At 44.2% G+C, this 23,156-nt stretch overlaps 1 pseudogene; it reads right to left on the reverse strand.

Annotated features, from left to right (window-relative positions):
* Positions 1 to 7,438: 7,438 nt before the first annotated feature.
* On the reverse strand, positions 7,439 to 18,933 carry LOC138520501 (heat shock 70 kDa protein 4 pseudogene; annotated as a pseudogene).
* Positions 18,934 to 23,156: the final 4,223 nt, after the last annotated feature.

Genomic DNA, 23,156 nt, shown 5'->3' on the forward strand with positions numbered 1-23,156 from the left:
AAATGAACGACAACAGAGCACTTTAAAAAAAGATTTGAATAAATCCATCAGAAAAAAAACTATTGCATCTCGAAACTACTCACCACCAGTCCTTATAAATTTAGATGGTGCTGAGGATACCGACATTACGGTAAACATCGAAAAAGAGACTGGTCAAGAGCTGGATTCGTCAAAAACGTTACATGAAAAAACCGAGCATTGTGCGCGACATGTGACACGTACCGCCGACACGTCTTATGAGAATTCCATAAATTCGAAGGGAAATATATCACTAGCTGCCGGACAGCAGATACACAATAATGTGCTTGCAGCTACATCAATAGCCCTGTTACCTTTTATGGAACTCTATGAATCATTAAATGAGGTGATACATGATCAAAGTTCTTTGCTGGTGACGGCCAACAAACTTTTAGCGTTGGAAAAGCATAATGAACATCTAGAGCAAACACTTGATTACGAGGCAGTAGTTTCACGGCAATGGCAGTCACGCCTGAATGAGATAACCAAGCATGATATGCATGACCAAGGCGAGCTAAGTGATGCTATATTAGAGTGTATAAATTGGATACGACATAATGCACCGGTGCATCAAGCTTGTTGCCATAAAACCAACCTCTGTTCTTACAGGGTCGAAAAACCTTGAATCAGCAACGGGAAGATTTAACAACTGTAAGTGGTCCGCAAGCTGCTCGTGGCAATGATGTAACTCCTATAGTTTGTGCTGTACAAATGTCAGACAATGTAAGTTTACCTACTATTACAAAGGCCCAATTAACTGCTATAAATAAAGGCCCAGACTCGGACTCAATTTCTGCACCAATAACCGGGAATGTCCAAATCGGCCTCAGTACAAAGGACCTTAAATATTGATGGTCAAGTTGAGGCTGGTTTAAAGAGTGCAGAGCCTGAACCGAAGAGCGATGTTATAACAGCACCCAAAGCTTCATTTGGAATTTTTTCCAGCGCTGCAAAATCAATAAATCCAGCTAGATTATCCGGTGCTATAGAGTCTGGGAAACAAGAAAAAATATCCAAAAAAACCATTAAAAAAATAACAAACAGGGCCTCCAACCAAACGCTTACACTCTAACGAAGCCAAGAGATTCATCCGGAATTTGACAACGCCCTGCGACCTAAAACAAACATAAAAAATACCTCAGAGGCCGGTTTGGTTCATCTTAAAAGAAAAATACCAGCACAAATTTTAGTGGACCCGAGCATTGCAAACTTGGAAAAAAGACCACAGGAGGACACTGAAACATCTGTCGATGTAAGTGTCGAATCCTCAATTGATCTGTGCAATCTCTCAACCTACTCAATAGAAGAGGAAGATGATCCTCTGTCTGACAAAAGTATAGCCGTGGTTAGGACCGACACTCTCCATACTACAGCACTGAAACTTATCCCTGAAATTCCAACGCAGCAGAGTGGGTTACAAAAAATTTTAAGCAAAGAAACTGAAATGGCAAGAGTGGTTTTATCAGGACAAAGAAAATTTGCAAAACAAAAAACTTGGGCAGGGTTGGCAGATATTACATCAAAGCTAAATCCGAAACACACTACTGCCCAAAAACAAAAATTCTTTCAGCACAATGCCGAGACCAGAAAGTCTTTACCAGGGTCTATTGTCCCTGGAAAGTGGAGCTATAAAACATCTTGGAAGAAAAGAATGAGGTAAATTTGAATCTCTCTAATGTAATGAATCTGCACCATTCAATCCCGGCGCTCCGCAATATCAGATCAGATGATATAGCAATAGTTGAATATAAAACTGAACAAAGATCTGACTGGGTAATTCTACATCTAAAATCTAAAGCGTTGGTAAAACCTTTATTGGACACCAGAAAAGAACTGTTGTTCTTCGGATTTGATCTGACTAGGAACGATGATTGTCATTCTTCGCAGAGCTCAGATGCATTGAAACAGCAGAACTTCTCTACTACGGAGCAGAAAAAAGATGCCTTGTGGAAACAGCTAAAACAAAATTCAAACGTTTGGCAGATCAAAAGTCGATTCAATCAAGACTACAAAACCCCAATGCAAATATCTGGTCACAAGAAACAATAAATAGCTTGGATCCCAGACAAGCCCCTCGTCCCAGTTGCTAACCTCTTGGAACACACAAGGTTTTACTCATTTGTTTCAAGAAGACTGTCCACTAGTGTCTGGGAACTTGATAACCTGTTTGCAAGAATCATGGTTGCGCGAAACTCCAAGCTGTGATGGTTATTCAGGATTCTTAAATTCCGCAGGAAAAAACTTATTTGGTTGGCCTTTTTCGGGATTAATCACGATGATTAAGAATTCTCATGGCTGGGAGGTGTTAAGTTCATATAACCCAAATTTGTTTGTTCAAGTAACAATCCTGCAAAGCTCCGAGCGCAGTGCCAACAGGAAACAACAACTAATAATTCTAAACACATATTGGAATCCTGCAATGATCGGAGTTGCTGTTTATATAACATCGATAACAGATCAAATTGATGATTATTTGCAAGCTTTTGAAGACCCATTCATTATAGTATGTGGTGACTTGAATTATTCCTGGTTTGTTCGATCGACAGCTCGACTATCGGCTGGTGATTGTGAAATTCCAAGTGAACAGGCACATCATGGCAAAAAATGGGAATATGAACTTGCTCTACGTCATTGTGCACTGTTAAATGGCTGTACTAAGCGAGATTTCCCAGCTGCTGATACTTGGCAATGTGGTGATCTAAAAAAGACTCTAGACTACATATGGGTCTCAAAAAACCTACACAGCTTTATTACAGAATTACATATGAAGAAGACGCAAAAAAATTGATCATGATGCTTTGGTGGTAAACTGGGACTGGCCATTTGCAAAGACTTCTTTATGTTTGGATGTAAACTTAAATATCAATAGTGGCTTGAACAGACTACGGCTTAATAGTAAACAAATTAAGTCACTAACTGCTGAATTTAAAAAACATTACCCAACGATCATTAAGTCTGATTATACTCCATTCCTTATGCTGTTTGCAAAAAGTAGACACAAAAACAGGGGTGCAATAATAAGTCACAAACATCAATACAGCTCGGAAATTTGGGAAGCAAAAAAACTACTACAAAAAGATCTACGTATAATAAGAAAAAGCAAAGATACCAATAAAATCAGTCGACTGAAGAAGCGTCGGCTACATTATCGTAACTGGGTGCGATCCTTTAATGCATCCCGTGAACAAAACCAAGCAGAAGCAATGTTACGTCTGATCTTACTAAATGACAGCAAAAACATATGGGAAATCATCAATACTGGTCATATAAAGCAAGTTTATGCGCTCTCCAATGCAGCAAAATGGGTGGAACATTTCTCAGCAGTTTTTGACTCACCAATGAATGTTGATAATTCTTTTCCAAATCTGACAACGAGTAATTGGAAGGTCATAGAATCAGAAATTGACATTGAAAAAGCAATAAGAGCATTGAAGAACTCGAGGGCAGACAGCCCTGATGGAATCTCAAATTTGATGTTAAAAACTAACAAAGATGAGTAGGCTCCATTTATCAAAATTTTATTCAAGACAATAGCAGCAACAAAATCTGTTCCCGATTCTTGGAAAAGCGCGGTGGTAGTGCCAGTTTTTAAAAAAGGTAACCGAGCGGACCCGTCTAACTACCGCCCAATAGCGCTATTAGATACAATAGGAACATTTTTTGGGACCTTTCTTCAGCAGAAAATCACCTCGTGGGCTATAAAGTCGAATTTAATAAGCACAAGGCAAACTGGCTTCACAAAAGGGGTAGAGTTAAATTTGATTCTTTTGAATTTAGCCAAGCTCGACACCCTAAAACGGAAAAAACGCTTGTTTTTTGCGTTTGTAGACTTAAAACAGGCGTTTGATTCTGTCGATCGACAGCAACTTTGGACTAAATTAAAAAACTGGAATTGCCCAGAAGATTTGCTTCAACCATTGATGGCCATGTACACAAACGCAACGATCTGAGTGCGGTTGAACGCCCAGGGAGAATTAACAGATGAAATAAAAACGCTCCGTGGTGTAAAACAGGGCTGTCCATTGGCAGCACTGTTATTTAAACTGTTCATTTCAGATTTACACATTGCTCTACAAAGTGCCAAAGTGTTCCCTCCAAAAGTCAACTGTCAACCGTTAAGTTGTGTCATCTATGCGGATGATGTGGTGTTACCTGACTCCACAGAAATTGTGCTCCAAAGACTATTGTCATCACTACAATACTATCTGCACTCTAATCTGTTGTCAATAAATGTAGAAAAATCTAAAATAATCACTTTGGATCCAAAAACTCGACAAAAAAAGAAAACTTTTAAGTGGAGGGTAAACAATGAGACAGTATTTCAGACAGATAGTATCCATTATTTGGGTGTAATATTTAACATCTCAATCCGTGAATGGAATTGGATGCATTATCTGACTTCCCGAATGTGGATGTTTGCTCTTCAAGGTTCAAACCTTCACAGCATGTGTGGCAAGTTCACATTAGTACCAGTAAAAAATTTCTATCTGCAAAAAGTGATCCCGGCTATATCATTTGGAAGCGAAGCCGGATGGAACATCGATGCTGGTTTTTGGTGCCAACTTGGAGCGAAATTTTGGCGAAAGGTGCTCAACTTGCCGGATAATGTTCCGATTGTTGCGCTCCGCTATGAACTGTGTTTGGTCTTCATGTATACAACTGTATTTTGGAGATCAATTTCCGCCTTGCGCAAAATGCAGTTGACCCCCGTGCCAAAGCCTTACTTGATCCTAAATGCAAAGAGCAAACACTTGTCTGCAACCCTTTTGAAGAGTTGGGAACAAAAACTACTGTCGATATTAAGTGACGCTGACATTTCTATGCAAAGAGTATTACAAATGCCACAAATTGCCAAGAAAAAACTCTGGCAATGGAGTTGGATGATGAACATCGAGAAACGTGGGATGCTAGCTTCTGCAATTAATTTAGGTACTTTGATGCATAAAGTAGATGTTCTACCAAAATATTTGTTCAGATTTCCCTCAAGATACCATCGTGATCACTTCATAAGATTTCGTTTGAATCTATACAAGACAAATGAAGTTCTGATTTGGCAAAAAGATTCAAACACAAAGTCAAATCAGTGTCGGTTCTGTCTGATGGCTGTTGAATCCTTAAACCATTTGGTGACAGAGTGCTTGAGCGTCAAAGCTCACTGCATTTGGGACAGTTTGCACCGAGGAACAATAATATGACTGCATGGTGGCGTTATCTTTTGTCTGGTAACAATGTTCAATTAACATGCGCTTTAATTAATTTTATGGACATGATTTTACCGAAAGTTCAGTAGTTATAAATGTCGGACAGAATATTTGGCGTGGGTTTTATTTTTCTATGTGAAAATTAGAGGATGACATAAAAAGTTTGTTTTCTTTTTCTAAACTATTGTCAATTTAAAAAAAAAGGACAAAGTGGTGTTAGGACACCTCCTTGGTTTGTTACAAAATGTATATGCAAATTCTAGGTAACGCCAAACGATTGAGATGCTAGTGTTTTTAAAAAAGCACATTCTTGTGCTGAGAAAGTTCTACATACACTACATGTACACAGGGTGGTCTTGTTCTCCATGCACAGAACTCTAAATATTTAACAAACCCGGCCCATTCGTTGAGGTTTTTGGCCTTGTGTAGAGGGAGAACCTGAACCAAGAATTGCTCAATGGATTGTACAATGCATTCAAAAATGCTATGTACTTGCACATCAAGAACCACCCATAATTCCAAGGGCCTGTTCATCAAGGGCGACTTGATCAAAACTTGCATTTCGCATCCTTGTACCACACTATGCCACAAACAAGGCAGCAATGCAGATTTCAGTACATAATTTTGCAAAACACTGCTGTATAGATGCACAAACAAAGACTCAAGTGGGACAAGCATTATTAATACATCTATTCAAACATGTGCCGACCACACAAGGAGGGAGAACTCTGCTTGCTAATCTTTACATTGCATATTAATCTAAAACCGATTCGCAATCTTCGGAAGGCACATGTTACCAGTAATAGTAGTCTTTTTAAAAATTGTATCTATTACACATATCGCAGGTCTGCCTAAAAATTCCTTTCCTTTCTCGAGTAAGTGATGAAGCAAAGTGTCAATGAGCATCAGACATTATAGGGCTGGTGTGGAACCAATGGCCTAACCATTTTGTGGATGCAGTATGTGTCGGGCAGTCCCGGGAGGATAGCTCAGCGGCAACGTGCTCGCCTGGGAAGCAAGACGACACTGAGCAACACAGGTTCGATCCCTGGTTCTGCGCTTAGAAACCTTTGGGGATTAAGCGCGTTATAAATAACCTATCATATCATATTTCCAGCCAAATCTGGATGAGCTGGATGCCCTGTCCTTGTTTGGAAGATAAATATGCTCTGAGGCCAGAGAAGGAAAGGGAGTATCCTATTGTGTGTCTTTTTCAAAGGTTGCAGGCTATGGTAAGGGCCCATGCAAAGGCTGTGACAAGAGTGCCTCCCACTTTTGGAGTGCCCTAGTTCCCTCTCTGCTCTGGCAGAGGGGTACCACTTTTTTTATTCTATGGAATCGGGCATTCTGGGATGTTATTAGGATTTGTACTAAGCACCACTGTTATTTGCATGGTCTCTGGGCGCTCTGACTGATCTGGAAGGGAGTGGGTGGGTTTAGTTAGTTGGAAAGAGAGTGAAAGGCAAAGGTGCAGATTTGTGTTGAGATTTCAGATCGGCAGTAGCCTGAGCTTGGTGTGCGTTTAAGCTTTATGGGTGTGGCATGTAGGAGGCATCGAAGGCTTTGTGTCCGGAGGGGTGGACTCGTACACATAGTTTGGTTGTGTGCCATCCAGGGGCTAAATACTTCAGTGGTAGTTAGAGGTGTACATTTGTCATGTTCGAAGTCTAGGGAGAGTTTTTTTCATTTTAAAAAGCCTTGTGCGAGTGGTTGGTTTGTCTTTGTGTGTAGTGAGTAAGGGGGTTGGGGGGGTTGGGGGGAGATTGAGTATTGGCCAAAAGGTGGAGAGTGCTCTATGAGTTTATGTAGTACTTTCAAATTGTTGGTCTTGCTGTTGAATTATGATGTGAAGAGATTGGCTTTAATGGTTGCTACACAAAGATGGGCTTTAGATTTTCTGGTAGACATTAAAGGTGTTCTCTTAGGGTTTTGGAGGTACCTCAATGTGTTGTTTTGTAGGCTTGAAGTCAGGAGCCAGTATGGTGTTCTCTTAGATTGTGTTTGTGTGTGAAGAGTTATTGCTACTGCTTGATAAGTGTGGGTTAAACCTTCTGTCTATTGTGCATTGCAGAACCAGGTTTTTACACCTTTTCTGGATTTCAAACGATCCTGTAGGGTGCAGATTTGCATTGGGTGTGTGCTCCAGTGTTTGGTCACCATAGTGCAAAAGGCAGAGCCTACTTGTCTTTTTCTGCAAAATAATGTCTAATAGTATGTTGTTACTCGATCGTAGTTCTACGATTTGTTGGTAGAGTGAGATTTTCTTTTGAAGGAATTTTGCTCACTGGTGCAGAAGGCCTTGCACTGGATCCTTTTTTTCGATTTGCAGCCAATGAAGTGCTCCGAGAGCCGGTCTTGTATGTCACCTCCTGTTGATTCTTAGTAGCAGCCACTGGGTTTTGGATAAGTTGACATTTTTTGTGAGGTCCGGTATACCTAGGTAAATGCGGTTTGCATGGTGAATTCTAGAAAGAATCTGTGAGATGATGGCCACTGCTCTGGGTATGAAGGGTATGTAGGACATCAGATGGAGCAGAGATTGTGGAAGTACTTTTTGAATGTTGGGTTGACATGAGATTCCAGTGTGAGTCTGTTGTCCATTCACATGTCTATCTTCTGGATCACTTTAGATGGTGTGGGGGCAATTACGCATTTCCAAAGGCCACAGTAGGTGTTTCAGATGTGGTGTGAGGTGAGACTACCCTTATTTCCATCTTTTCAGAGTTTTAGGTAGTTGGTTGCCATCCATTTGCTTACTTGTGTGAGGCAGTTGCTGAGGGTGGGGATGGAGTTTCCTTTGTTGGTCATTTTGTATATGATTTGAGAGTCATCTCAAGCGGGGATCCAGTTTTGTTGCTAAGTTTCACCAATTTATTTAAGTTTGGTTCGTATTTTGGTTTTAAATTGTTCATCAATAGGTAGGCTGAATGTCATTACCCAGGGATTGATTGTTGCTTCCAATGTGGTTCATTGCAGAGTTGATGGCTTGCTGTATGTGTAGTACTTTTCTTCTAAAATGGTTGGTGATATCACATAATTTGTGGGGCAAGGGAAGATACATTTCTGCAAGAAGCACAGTTTCTCTTCTCAATGATTTGGTATTTTCTCTGGATGAGGTACATTATTATTGATTCTTTGGAATAGTATATTTTCTTTGCCTTAAGGATTTCTGCTCTGTAATAGTGGAACTGTCTTTGGTAGGCAACCATGTCTTGTGGTTTGTAATGTTTCTTCCATGTTTCGTCAAGTATTCCATTTTTTTACCAGTGTTCCTAGTGTGGGATCGACATGGTACCATGAGTAAGACAACAAAAGGGTATGCGTTTTAACACCTTTACTGGTATTTCAAGGGGTTAGTAAAACTCCTGTCTGGCCCTATAGCTAGGATGGGAGTAATCTCGACCATCAAATAATAATTAAGGCAGTCCTAGTGGAGTCCGTCAAATCAAAATGGCCTATGCTAACAAAACCTAATGCTTGCCTTATCTCTTGTACAAAAGTGTAAAAAGGAGAGAATGCATTCAAAAGGAATTAGTGTTCAAATGATAATGTGGCTGAATCAGCTCTCCTCCCCACTTTCGGCCTTACAGGGTAAGGCGATCCTTGTAGGCAGGATGACACACTCTGCTCGGTTTCACAGTACACAGTTCTAAACCGTGGATCGAGGCCCGCTGTAACGCTCACCTGGTATCCACGGGGACGTCACTCAGCCTGTTCTGACCTCTTACGACCTCAAACCCTTCCCTGGAGGCTATTCGACTGGAGACTGGGCCTGAAACACAGGATTGGTAGAGTTTAACTCCCTATTGTCTCTGTGTGCTTGAACCCCTTCTTCCCTGGGGTCCAACCCTTCCCTTTGATCCACAGCTCACCTTGTTTTCTTGGATAGTGTGCTCTCCGTCCTGCTTTCAGCACAGGGCGCGTTGATTGATGCGGGCTCGTTGCTGCCTAGTTACTTCACTGGCAAGAGTCCGATAGGTAAGTATAATGAGTCTTTTGAACAGTTCTCTAACTTCGTTCCTTTCCTTCCTTAGATGATGGCCGGCGTCCGGGGATGGCGACCTGCTGCTGAGATGAGTAGCGCTGAAGGTGAGTGAGAGCGCGATGCGCGATGCACCCCTTTCGTATTTGCATTGAACTGAGTTCTTTTTCTGTGTCTTTTAGGTGCCACGACGTTTTCAGCTTGGATGCCGGTTATGAAGAACAAATGCGGTGGGTAAGCGCGGTATGCGGTGCCTCTAGATGTTTCCACACTAACCATGAGTGTCTTTTCCCTCTTGCAGATGGATGAGAAGCTCCGGAGACAGAGTTCCCTCAGAGCGGCTGGGATTCAGGTAAGCGTTTGAAGCTCGTACAGTATTTAAAAATAAGCGAAGATTTGCAGAATGCTTACTAATGCCTTTTTTCTGTTCTTTTCCCTTTTCCTTAAGAAGCAGCGTGCCGAGATGGGAATGACACTGCCGAAGATGCCTGCAGAACAGAACGAGCGATGAATGATGGGCAGAGGCACCGCAAGGTAAGGCTGTTCCTAACGGTGTTCTTGTTCTTGCAGGAGCTGAGCGCAGAAGAAAGATGCAGGCCTACTGGAGACCGATCCGAACACGGTGAGTGTCACGCTGCAGGTGCAGAAAACGCAAAGCATGTTTCTCAGCCTGGGTGTGGCTTAAATAGTCTCTGGGTATCCCAGGTGTCTCTGGGCTGAATCACACCCAAAAGACTAGACCGCACATGCAGTTCTCGGAACCGAAATATGTGGGGGCATCCATCTTGTCCCCATCAATGCACTACAAGTCCAATCCCCAATGTTATCCTATGGGAGTGAGTGAGTCTGGTGCCACAAGCACCAAGTCTGACTCGAAGTGGGTCTTTGGAGGGATGGAGAGGCCCTTGAGGGCCATGTAGGTGATTGTGACCTGGCTCCAGCCTGACATCTTGGAGGGCTGGGGACATGAGGGGCAGGAATCATGACAGCCGCCTGGCCTTCCATGTTAAATTCTTTTTCTTTGACTTCCAAAATAATGTTCCTCTGCAAACAGGCTTTCAGAAAAATGCAAGTACCAACGCAAATATAATGTGCCTGACCATACTCAAGGAAAGAGTTCTAACAGGAGGCCCTCAAATCTTTCTTGCGTTTGTCGACTTATCCCAAGCATTCGACCGAGTGGACAGAAACAAAATGTGGGCGAAATTGAAGACTTGGGACTGTCTGGAATCGATCTTGGAACCCATAATCAGTCTTCACAGTGACACCAGCATAAAGGTTTGCCTAAACAATCAAGGCCTAACATCGAATTCCATCCCGACGTGCCGCGGGGTGAAGCAAGGTTGCCCTATGGCTCCAGCGCTGTTCATAGCATTTTTGGGAGATTTCAAGGATAGCCAAAGTAAGATCAGATCATTTTCACCGAAAATAGGTTCGCCAAGAATTTCCAGATTGCTGTACGCGGATGACCTAATTCTACTCGATCTTACCCAGGTGGGTCTCCAACGTCAATTGGACAATCTGTCAACGTACATACAGGAGAACAACTTGGAGATTAACAAATCCAAAACAAAAATAATGATCTTACAAAAACCAACCAGTAAAAAGAAGGAGCGGTTTCACTGGCACCTCAATGAGACACAAATTGAAGTGGTGGACTCTTTTAAATATCTGGGAGTTCTTCTCGACAGCTAGAAGAAATCTGGCACCATGCAATCCATCCTATGGTCGAAAACGATAAATCTAACAGCGCAATTGAGACATGTTGACCGGAAATATGGGAAGTTCTCACTCCAACCGGCAATAAACTACTATAAAGCAAAAATGGTTCCGTCGTTGACCTACGGCATGGATGCCATACCATCAATCCCTCCGCTACTCTGGCAGAAACTTGAAGGCCACATATGGAAAGCTGTCCTGGGTCTACCAAACTCTACTGCGATAGCTCCTATAAGGCGTGAACTTGGCCTTCTATCTCTGAAAGCAGTGGTAGATCACAGTTCGCTCCAGCTATACAGAAAAATCATTCACCCGGAGAGTCTCGAAATCTATCAAATGATGGCAGAAGAACTTGAAAATGGCTCCAACCATACTATGAACCATTGGGCTACGGATCAAAAACAAAAACTACTGACAATAGCGTGCACAGAAGAGGAACTGTAGAAGAATCCAACTAGGAAAAAAACGAAACTGGAATGTTGGGATTGGATCAATACGATCGAAAAAGCCACAACGAACAAACTTCTAGCACACCTTCCCACGAATACCAACAAACTGAAAGAACCCATGGAGTATTACAAAAAATACCCTGACAAACTATTGATGAGAACCCTCTTAAAAGCCTGCCTAAATGTCTTACCAACTCAAGAAATTCTAGCGATTAGAACGGGTTCAGAGGACAAAACCTGTAGGCTATGTGCAAACTCCGAAGAAATTGAATCAATAAAACATCTATTGATGCGCTGCCCTGCCCTTCACCAAGCCAGGATCGCCTATTTTTCCCCTTTGACGGCCTCCTCATTTGTGGGGAACGAACATATCTCGTGGAATCGGCTAATCACAGGAGAAAAGACTCGATGGCACACGGCTGCTGCAAAACTTTTGAACCTGGCAATAGAATGAACAAAAGTGAAAGTGGAAGTTGGAGGCTCAACGAACCTTCAAATAATCTAATTGCAAGGATCGTACCAAATGTGAGACACTAGGCAAAATGAAATTGTGAATATTTAAATGAAATTGTGAAGATTGAAAAGCACTCTTGTAAAAATCTCTTTTTTTTGGGATTAAAGACAAGTAAATAAAAAAAAAAAATAATAATAATGTTTCTACCAAAACGTTCACAAAGATCCTGCCGGGCTCGGACCTCTCACGATGAATTTCAACACAAAAGTTGCAGGGAGACCCTTTTCCCCATACTTTAAGTTCCCCCTGCGTGTTGTTGCTGGACCGCCTGGTCCACCCACGAAAGGTCACACAACCCGGGGCCTAGGGCTTCTGGCTGCCCTTCCTTGTTGGTTTATCTTTCTTATCAGGCTTTTATTTTCTTTATCCCTTCACTGATTCAAATATCACTATTCACCCAAGGCTTCTTTTCTTCAACCTTACACAATTTGTTGCACACCAGTCCCACATTGTCTTTTCCCTTTGGGTGGTTTGTTGGACTGCAAGCTCCATGATGCTTTTCATCGGGTTCACAGAACTTCATCCGCGTTCACTTTCACTGGTCCTTTCACTGTGCTTGGCAAATATATATTTCCTTTGTTTCTTCAATTGCGTTCGACACATTGATTCTGTATTTCTTAGTGCCACATGCAGTTACATTTAAACAATACAAAGACTCTTGAAGACTTTCGAAACTGCACCAATATCTCCCTTGGCAAATGACAAATTCAACTATCACTCTTTATCTTTTGTTGTTCATTTATATATCTTGGATTCTCAGACGGTTCAACACTGGGCTTCTTGAGCCGTGCCACTTGACATAGATACAAAGTTTCTTTAAACAATGGTTCTCTCCCTCGCGGTTAGACTCCAGCCAGCTTTCCTGCTTACCGGCCAGGGCAAGAGATGTCCATTCCGCTCTATGGGTCTCGGTGCGGCTTCCCAGCTGAGTAAGGGCCTCTTCCTGCCTTGAGAGACTCACAGGCGGCTGCCTCATTACGGGAAAACAAACACACTTTGCAACCTGGGACCTGGGGGGTGTCAGAGGCCTCCAATCTTTACCTCCTCCTTTCCCTGCCTTGCAGACCTAGCAGGGAGCTTCTGTTCCACACCATGCCAGCGTCTCCACCAGTCAGTCCTGGGCTTCACTGGGTTCTTGGTCCTACTCTGTGCACTGTGGTTCCCCTCTGTGTCTCCCCTTTTCAGCCCTGTCAGAGTGTCGGCAGTTAGTGATCCCCTGCTGGTCTCATCCATGCAGCCTCCCTGTACCTGTGCTGTGTCTTGCTCACCGCCCTCTCTGAGTTTGAGCCTCCTCCCTTTATATACCTGCATCAGGTTAACAGGTTGCAGGTATGGAATCGGAGGGAACGTTGCATGACCTTCAATTAACTTATCTTTGTGACATGCCTGATCTTTCCTCTGAAGGGAGCATAGTCTTCAAGAGACATCCATTGGATTGTAGGTTTCCTGTGTATGACGGTGTGTTGCAGGGGAAACCTAGGGTAGTTAGATGGGAAAAGACCATTATTGGAGATGTAGCGCCCCCTAGGAATTATGTACGCATTGAGATTGAGGGACAGTTTTGTTTTCCCCTGATGTTTTTGCTTTCTTTTCCTTATGAGAAAGTGCTGGGGTAGGAGAGGACTTTGGTAGTATCCCATAAAAGCTGAGGGGATTTTGGGTAGTGGTGTGTCAGAAAGGGGGGGGATACAATGTTTCCCCTGAGGGCGTTTCGTCCCCAGTCCCCAACGATCCCCTACCCAGATGATCCTCCCTCGTCCGCTCCCAGGGTCGGGATCCAAGTGCGATGGCCCGCCCCTGGCCACCTGAACAAAGGATCCCTGGGGTCTACAAGTGAGAACACCCTCAGGTTTCTCTCAGTAGATAGGATACAAACCATCTTGCTGAAGGTTGATGTGCTTTAGTGGGGTGAGAGTGTCTAGTGCTTTCATTATCCAGTTTCCTAGGGTTGGCAAAATTCCTTCTTCCGGTAGGAGTTTGTTTCCTGGAGTTGGTCTTTGTATCTTCCATGACATTTCTGAGCACCTCCAGGTTTAGAGTTTTCCAGCTTCTCCTTGCACTGGGTGTTTTTCCCTTTTGAGTCGGTAATTGACGTATTGGCATCTTGATGGAAAAATAAATAACTGGATGATCTCTCCATAGTAACCAAATGGGGATAAGGTGGTTAATATTTCCTTTAAGACCGAGGGAGGGCTCATTATCTCAGGATAATGACCTGCCACCAAGTCGCCTCAGGCCCTAAATTGGCAAAGGGTCATTATCCCAAGTGTAGTTATTGACTGCTTTCTGAACATTCTGATTGGCTGAGAGGAGGTCAATAGCGGTTTCCATGTACCAATAGGGATTCTTCACAAAAGATTGCATCATGGGTGTGGGCTGCAGTCTGGGTGTTGTATCTTTGACCATTTTGTAAGAACTTGAAGCTTTATTACAGTAGAACGCTGGAATTCAATCAATAACAATGTCAGGAACTTCTTGTCTGTGTTAAGGGAAGGTTGCTTGCCTTCTGCTTTAGGGCGTTGCTACAAAGGTAAAGGGGGCATGTCCCCAAAGCCACCATGGTTTTGCAAGTATAATCCCCAAGGTGACCTGGAGGACAATGTCCCTGGGGGAAAGCCTGTAGGCAAAACCTCTTTGAATACCGCTGGTGTCCTCTGTTGGTTGATGTAGTACTGGAGTGCTGAAATCAGGAGACATAGGATATCTGTAGTGACAAGAAGGTGATGTCCAAGAAAGAGGGGCTACTGCAGGCAGGACAGGAGGAGGGAAGCAGAACTAGCTCCAGAAGGAAGGAGCAACTGCAAGTAGGTAAGCAGCAAGAAGGCAGGAATAAAAATTCCCTCCCCCCACCACCAGCAGGAGAGCAGCAGAAGGCAGGCAGGAGCTATGAGCAAAGAAGAAGGTGGTAGATGCTGGAAGAAGACAGCAGCAGACTAGCGCAAACAGCGGCAGGAAAGAAGGCAGGAGGCAGGCCTAAAAGGAGGCAAGCTGAGCAGCAACTGGAAATGCCACCCGGAGCATTGTGACGCACCAAGCGATGTCAGCACTTCTCCTAAGTATGCGGGCAGTCCAAAACACCTGGACGTGACAAAACATTGTTTTCTGACATTCCCACTCTCTTGGGGATGTTTACCTGGGTAACGCAGGGGCCGCTATGTTGGGATGGGGGCCTCTAACAATATGGAGCAGCAACTGCTTTGTAACAGTCTGTCTCAGTAGCTGTCTGAACTGTTGTGCTGCCATTCTGTTCTTCTGGCTTGAGTCTGTGCTTCGCAACCCCTTTACCATCAACTGGTCAGTTTTGTTCAGCTGCATGTTGCTCTTCATTTGGACGGTCCACTTTGGGTTTAGCTTTTGTAACAGCGGGGTTGCAAGTATTAGTCAATTCTTGACATTTGCTCTCAATTCCGAGGTTTTTACTACAAGGTCCACAGTAAGACTATTCTTGCTCAGCAAGTTAATTTTGTTGTTTATCCAATCCATGGCTCCACTTGCACACTTTTTTTACTTTAACTTTTAAAAAATGGTTGTATTGTTCCTTCTAACTCCTGTACCAAGGCATAAAAATAGTAAAAATCCATAGTACAAAGAATCAAAATGTGTAAATAGTTAAGACCACCCTCAAGCTCTCCACGGAAAACATTAACCTGCCAACCCAAAACTAGGGTACTAGACTGGGACTTTCCTTTTTCATCTCATCAGGGCCTGGCTCACATAATTGCCCAAATTAAAAATAAAGTCCGGGTCCGTGCAGTTCCAGATAAAATACAGTGCCTCTTTACAGTCCCCGATGTTGTTTTTCAGAAAGAGGGGCCCTTAACAAATTATTAGCAGATCCAAGTACCACTTACAGATTAGCATAAAATAGCTAAGGTCCTTCCTTACTGTTAGCTTGCACATAGTTTTTCGTCGGGTCACCCTTCCCCCCATTAGTGCTAACTCTTAAGGGTAACATATTTAGGCACAATAATGGAATGGAGCATCTACAGTTAGGCGAAGGGATACTGCAAACTGCACACACCACCCCCAGGCTCATCACTACTTCTCAAAGATGCATACAGGTTTGGAGAGCCTGGACTGCACTCTACTGCTCCACCTGATCCCTTCTTAGTATCCCCCATTTAACCCTTGATTTCCAGTCCGAAATACTTGGGTCTCTTGCTAAATTTAGTGACTCAATCCCACCCGTCCACATTAGTTTAAGACCATCCGGAAACCACTGAAACTTTGGGCAGAAACTTGAGTTTACCATCTCTGCTAAAATATACTGAATGTTGTGCTTTTTTGGGCCAACCTGCAGTACCTTCAAGAAGAAGGCTCTGTGTCTCATTTTGACCCATGTGGCAAACCTAGTAAGCCCCAACACCAGAGCAAGGCGCAGTTTGGGGTCCCTGACAGGACAGAAGGCCTGTCGACTGTTTCATAATCCTGTTTTGAACAACCTCCCGCTTGTCGCAGTACCCCTAACCTCTAATTTGCCACATACAATAGCAAGCATCCTATCTTACAATAGTAGACAATTATGGGTTTACCCAACATACGCCCACCAAATATATGGTAAAATCTTAGTAACCCATTTGACCTAGTCATGGCTTTCGAGCTGATCGATTCCATATGCTTCCCCACTTCCCGTTACTCTCGAAAGTCAGCCCAAGGTAACAGAATGAGTTCACAACCTCAACTTTCTCCTTGTTAAGGGACTAAGAGTAATTAACTTTTTTCCTTCCATTGCGAAATACTACAATTTTGGTCTTGTCCCTATTCAGGTTTAGCTTACAAATATTTGGCGGCATAATCAAGACTTGCCTACAGGGCAGCTGGAGTCAGATAAATCAAGGATGTGTCGTCGGCGTATAGCATAGTTTCAAACGACTTGCCCCCCCCCAAAAGGGGTGGGTTCATATTTTAACTTGCTTCTTCAACAGGGTTGAAATCGGCTGACAAAAGAAGAAACAAAAGCCGTGCCAGGGAGCAGCCCAGTTCAACACCCCGATTTGTAGGCAACTCCTCTGTAAGCCGACCTTGATTAGTTGTTCTTGCACTAGCAGCCGTATTTAAGTCGCTAAATAAGATAATCTGCAATCAATTCGGAGGCACCTTTAGGTCCTTTAATTTTTGCCATAAATTTGTCTGTGAACCTCCGTAGGTTTGTCCTCCCTTCCACAACCAATTCTCTGTGTCTTCCAGTCTTAGTGTGAAACTGTTGTGATCGATTTTGTGCACCAACCCCCTTTTTCCAGTTTGTCCTGATCATTTTACCGGCATTTTCAATAAATAAGTTCAAAGTATATTTTTCCTATTTGCCATGGTAGATAATTCTTAAGGGGCAGGCCAACAGTATTTGTTTTAACTTTGGGCTTTTTAGCTTAAAGTGCCTGATACATTTTCTTATCTTTTTGATCCTGAGTGAAATGGCTCCATTTCATCAGAATTTGGTGTGGTGTCTGCCTGCATTAGCCGTTGCGTTTCTTCTGCTCTTATTTATTTATTTCCATTTATAAAGCGCACAACGGCCCTCAGGCATCGTGGCGCTGTTACAAGAATATTTGCTTAGGTGCTGGTTACATGGGAGAAAGTCTTGGTGTTAGGTTAAACATACAGTGTAGTTGTTACATACATGCAGTTTACGTGTTGGGTACATTGTTGGTTGGCATACATGTTATACAGTAAGGTGGTAGTTACAAGGTACACAGTAAGGTAAGTAAATATACAGTAAGGTGGGGTTATAAGGCATAGCAGCAGAGAGAGTATGGTCTACTTAAAAGAATGGTCTTCAAGGCCTGTCTGAAGGCCTTGAAGGCCATGCTCTTGCTCTACTTACATTGTCTCTTCCTTACATGCTGCTACGGCAGTGTCCATAGGTTCTTCATCGTCATCAGAATTATACATCTCAGCAAGCAAGGCCCTGGCACTGAAAACTGCATGGAGATGAACGCGCACTTTTTGAACTTGATCTGTTTGCCCGGGGGACGGCTTGCAACCTTCTTTACCAAAGTACTTCATGATCCACTATTTTACAGCAGAAATTTGTGTGGCACCACCCACTATTTCCACTGCAAGAAATATCCTCTTTCTTCATCTTGGCTTGTCCCAATACACTGTGAAGAGGCGCTTCCACTTGAATACTATCACGCATTTCTTCGAACTGACCCAATTCTCATTTTTCCAGTGACATGAATATCATTCATGAAACATTCAATATTCATAGGTAGGTCCGAAACATTTGCACTCATCAGCTTCTTCAGCTTTTCACATTAGTAGCTAAATATCAACAAAGGCTGCATATTGAACTTTGTGTCTAGCTAATACTTTCCCCCAAATTTCTCACAGAAGTCGTTGACTAATGCATTGTCAAACGTCCTGCCACCAAGGCTGGCAACAAGCTCAGTAGCAAGAACTTTTAGTTTCCCTTGATTGCAAATGCACACCAAAACCTGATACACGGAATGCCCCAGGTCAACAAAAACACCAATTCGTGGCTTCTTCTCTGGGGCAGGGAGGTCTTCTTTGGAGGTTCCATATAGAAGTGCAACTGCAGTAGTTTTGTTTATTAATTGTAGGCAACTAAGACCAGCAATCTGTGTGGCTTCCATAAAAGAATGCCTCTCAGTATCTGTATTAGAGCATGGAACAGCAACTACACAGTATACTGCAGGCCTTTATGATTGCTCTCTTATTAGTTTCCTTTAGCTTGGTTAGAAGCATTCTTGCTCAATTGTGAATTGTACTTCCTCTAAATACATAACGGTGATCCCAGCAGAACCTGTTGGCAGTCGAACAAGATTGCATGGAAGACTGTTGTTTTCAGCTTGAACACAGGGATCAGGGTATGCATTATCATGAAACCGTTTAAATCATGTAGAGTGTGCCTTGCATTTGAAATTACTTAACATTTGCTGCTGCTCCAATTGATCAATTCTTGGACCTAAATGATATTCATGCCTACATTCAGTGGTCACTGTGCTCATTTGCCACTTTATCGATGGTGCCGGCTTGCGCTAAGGCAATTTAGCAGCTATGGAAGCCCACATCAATGCCCACTATAGACATGGTGCTTGCAGTGCTCCATCGTCTCGTCTGGGGAGGCGCAGGGCAGTAGAGCCAAACGGGCATGCAGGAGAATGGAAACTGGCTCACGCTCCACCGGGCAATACGACTCTTTGATCATTTGTTTAAGTTGAAAGCTGGTCATGTAGGTGGTTACGCTCTTTTGTGCTGATTCTGTTTGCTCTTTCAACCAAGTTGTTGGTTGTCTGCCAGAACAGTCAGATGTGCGTGTTGTGTGGCTGGCTTAGCAAGTACGTCTGCAAAGGTTGGGCTATATGGTGCAGGTCTATAAATAAGTAGGAAGGAGAAGTTGGTTTGGTGATTAGGTGTGAGGTATTGGTCAGTAACCTGACCATGTTACAAAGGGATAGGATCCCCTATCAGCCTGGAGTTTGAAGCCTTTCAGGGTGGAAGCCAAAGGCAGTTCTCCCGTAGAGGGGGACGGTGGCTGTTGAGAGAGACCTAATTCCTGTCTGCACCAAGTGCCAGTTTATATATGTGCATCACCACATACCTCTTGATAAACATGATGGCCAAGTTTTCTCTTTGTTTCCTAGAAACACAACGGATGCAGCAGCAGCAGCATGGGGAGACCACTTGCGGGAATACATGCTAGCAGCGGGCCACACTATCTGCCTACAATCATCAATGCCCCTGAACTGGCAACAAGAGAGAAAGCCAGTTGGAGAAAAAAAACAGACACTCTGCGTGGCCGTCTGACATGCCGCACACCAGTGTAGACTGTAGTCAAAAAGCTGCACAAGAATTATTCCATCAAATTCTTGATACAGAATAGTGTTTGTCTAGTGAACTTGCAATTACCTTGGAAATTGCCTTAGAAATTGCTGCTGCACCCCCCCTCCCCTCCCAACTCCACTGTGACACTCTACATCATGGGCTGCTACTGTTGGAACATGGTAGTGCCCCATGGTGAAAAGGGGCAAGGCTTAACTCACTATTCGTAACTTTCAGTGAGTGTAAGTCCTGTGCAGGAAAGACATCAGGGACATCATTTCACCAAAATGCCAGGGGTAGCGCAAGTGACATCACATGGCCCCCTGATGGCATTACAGGAAGTGATGTCATTTGACCCCGCCCCCAAGTGACATCACAGGAAGGGATGGCAAATGACCTTCATATTTTTCAGATGCGACTGGCACCCATGTTTCCAGGCGTTCTCATTTCAGCCACATATAAGAACTGAGGCACAGAGAGAGGTGTGATTTGTCCACAATCTCACATTTAGGGAATGTCATTTTCCAGATTTGACGTGGGGTTTATATGTAAAATGTACATAATGCAGTATTTGTAACCAGGGTCGGAATGGGACAAGAAATAGGCCCGGACACCAAAAAAAAGGTGGCCCACCCCTCGCCTCAGAAAAGTGGCCCACCCCTCACCTCAAAAAAAGTGGCCCTCAAACCATCATTCGTGATTTTGTGCACACTATAGGCACAGTATGCCAGCAGTGGGTTGTGAAGGTACTGTGTGCACTATAGACACAGTATGCCAGCAGTGGGCTGTGACGGCAGTTTGTTTGTGCTTTTTTTTAATATAGTGCTACAAACCCTCTCAGGTATCTGAGCACTGCTTATTTCGCAGGGTGTGTGGTGCTCATTTATCGACCTCAGAAGGATGAAAGGCTGAGTTTGGCCCCACCGGGAATGTGCTAATTTGCTATCACTCTATAAGACCAGCTGTGTGTGCACTATGGGCACAGTATGCCAGCAGTGGGCTGTGAGGGTAGTGTGTGCACTATAGGCACAGTATGCCACTGGGCTGTGAAGGTATTGTGTGCACTATTGGCAAAGCATGCCAGCAGTGGGCTTTGAGCGTAGTGTTTGCACTATAGGCACAGTATGCCAGCAGTGGCCTTTGAGCGTAGTGTGTGCACTGTAGGCCCAGTATGCCAGCAATGGGCTTTGAGGGTAGTGTGTGCACTATAGGCACAGTATGCCAGCAGTGGGCTGTGAGGGTATTGTGTGCATCATAGCATGCTTAGCTTTGATTTGGTATACTTTAAGGAATGCGGCAAGCAGTCTGTGTTATGTAGGCCACAACATTTTTAGATGTTTGTCTTTAGGACATGCCCATCAAGTCTTAGACCACGCCCATCATGCAAGCCATGCCGCAAAATGTTCTTACCCCACGTAAAGCACAGCAAAGGGAGCACACACCTGCCAAAAAGCAGAAATCGATGCATACTATGTACAAAGGCTTCTTGGAATGCAGCCTGCATGAAAGAAAAGGATGTGTGTAGAGGACGTGCACACTTAATTTCACAGTTTCAACTACTAGGCAAAAATTGCCCTGATGCAGAAATGCGGTGAAAGAATATTTTTTTTGCGGGGGGGGGGGCAATTTTGGCCCTAGTGCGAATGGCACTGGTGAAACGTTTCTGTAATACCACCCATGCTTCTTTTTCTCTGCATGGATGCTATTGGTGTGACCTGCATCGTGTGCACATCCGCAAGGGCACGCGTTTGCTTTAGGTCCGCTCTGTCGCTTGACCTTCTGGGATTTGGCCAAAGTCACCCCCGCGTGGGCACCCTTATTCTAACGCAGGGTAGAACATGGGTACCATTGAGTACGGTGAAAACGTCACCACTTGTGTGTCCGGCGCCAGTCTGCAGCAAAAGAAGGCGCTATTTAAGAAACAAAGCATTATTAAGAGCAGTTATTTCGTGCTCCAGCGAGCTGAAAGAGGTTGGCAGCGAGCAAGGACCATACCTAAAAAACAGTGCTTATATTGGTATACAAGCTTACAAATATTGGCGTCTACGGGAGATGTTTAAATCTCTCTGGAGAGGGCAACCAATCGTGCCTGAGCACCAGCAACCAGATTAAACATGGCACATGCCACTCACACAACAATGGGAGTATGATGTCACCAGGCCTTGCCGTGGCAAGCTGGCAGTTACCAACTGACGCATCTGAACGGGCGATGCATTCATTTCGGGACCAAACAAATGCATGTCCAGATCAGTCGTCGCCACAGTTCTGAAACACACAAAGGCCACAATCAGTCCAAGACAGCAGACCACGTATTAGTGGGCTCCCGTGGTGTTGGCAGAAAGTTTGGCTTAGTCTGATACTGCCTGCGCAATCATTGCGCACATGGCGCACGGGCATGGCTTTGGTTACCATGCGAGGAGCGCAGGTTACATGGTAAGTGCGCTCGGGTAGTCGGTCACAGGAACGATGGAGATGTGTTTGCACAGTTTGGATTTCATCATGTTTTGAATCAGCAAAGCCTGGAGGTCGGACCCTCGTTAATGGGCTGCGAGGGTTTAAGGGGCCAACCACCGTTCAACACAAGGCGGCGCATTGGTTGCTATGTCCAGGCCGGGCTCGCGCTGGACAAGTTAGTGCCTTTCCTGCGCAGCTGTGCCGGGGTTGGAGGTACAGCTGTGTTATCTCACGCAAAGTGCATGATTCCGGAAGACGGGGCATCGGTAAAGAATTTGAAAGGGTACAAAGTACCTGCAAAAACACAAGTTCAACATGCTCTTACTGTAAGTTACTGACAGTCTATTCTAGGACTTAACTGGATGGACAAAGGGGCGTATCCACTTCTGCAGTGCGTGACACGACCCTTTGCAAACGCTGCACTTGTGATGGCTTATCGTGATGTCACCTGGCTGGCTGTACCCAGTTACTCATATTGCGGGCTGCTGGCATCAAATCCGGCTTCCAGTCCAGTCCAACCACACTGTCGCGGCACTGACTCGGACTGACTCCATAATCAGAGACTAATTCTACTTGTGTGCAAATTGCCCCTAAAGGGCCAGGAGGCTATTTCTAACAACAACAACAACACGGCACGACTTTGTGCAGAATAAAATAAATAATACGCTAATTTCCCCACTGGCACTCACTCACCGTAGATACTTCAACTTCTGCGACGTTGCCAAATTGGCACTGGCAGGCTGGTGTGACAGGAGGTCAGGTCTCGATGCAAACAGTGGGGGCTCACGGCTCATCCTCAGTCTGCCTGCTGCTGGGGGGAGCCAGGGGAGCGGGCTCAGAGGACACTGGCCAGGCCCAGGGCAGGCTGTGGGTGGCCGCTGGCCACTAGTCTGCTGGCCAGCCTGGCCTGCTGCCTGCTGCCAGCTGGAGTGTCTTCGTCGAGTCCACTCGTCGTCGTCAGTCTCTTGGCAATGGGGATTATGAGGGCACTGGGCTGGCTGACTCTCTGTGGGCTGCCTCGTTGACTTGTGGCTAAA

Source organism: Ambystoma mexicanum, chromosome 13 (genome assembly GCF_040938575.1).
Source record: "Ambystoma mexicanum isolate Mex_15411 chromosome 13, UKY_AmexF1_1, whole genome shotgun sequence".
NCBI classification, from domain to species: domain Eukaryota; kingdom Metazoa; phylum Chordata; class Amphibia; order Caudata; family Ambystomatidae; genus Ambystoma; species Ambystoma mexicanum.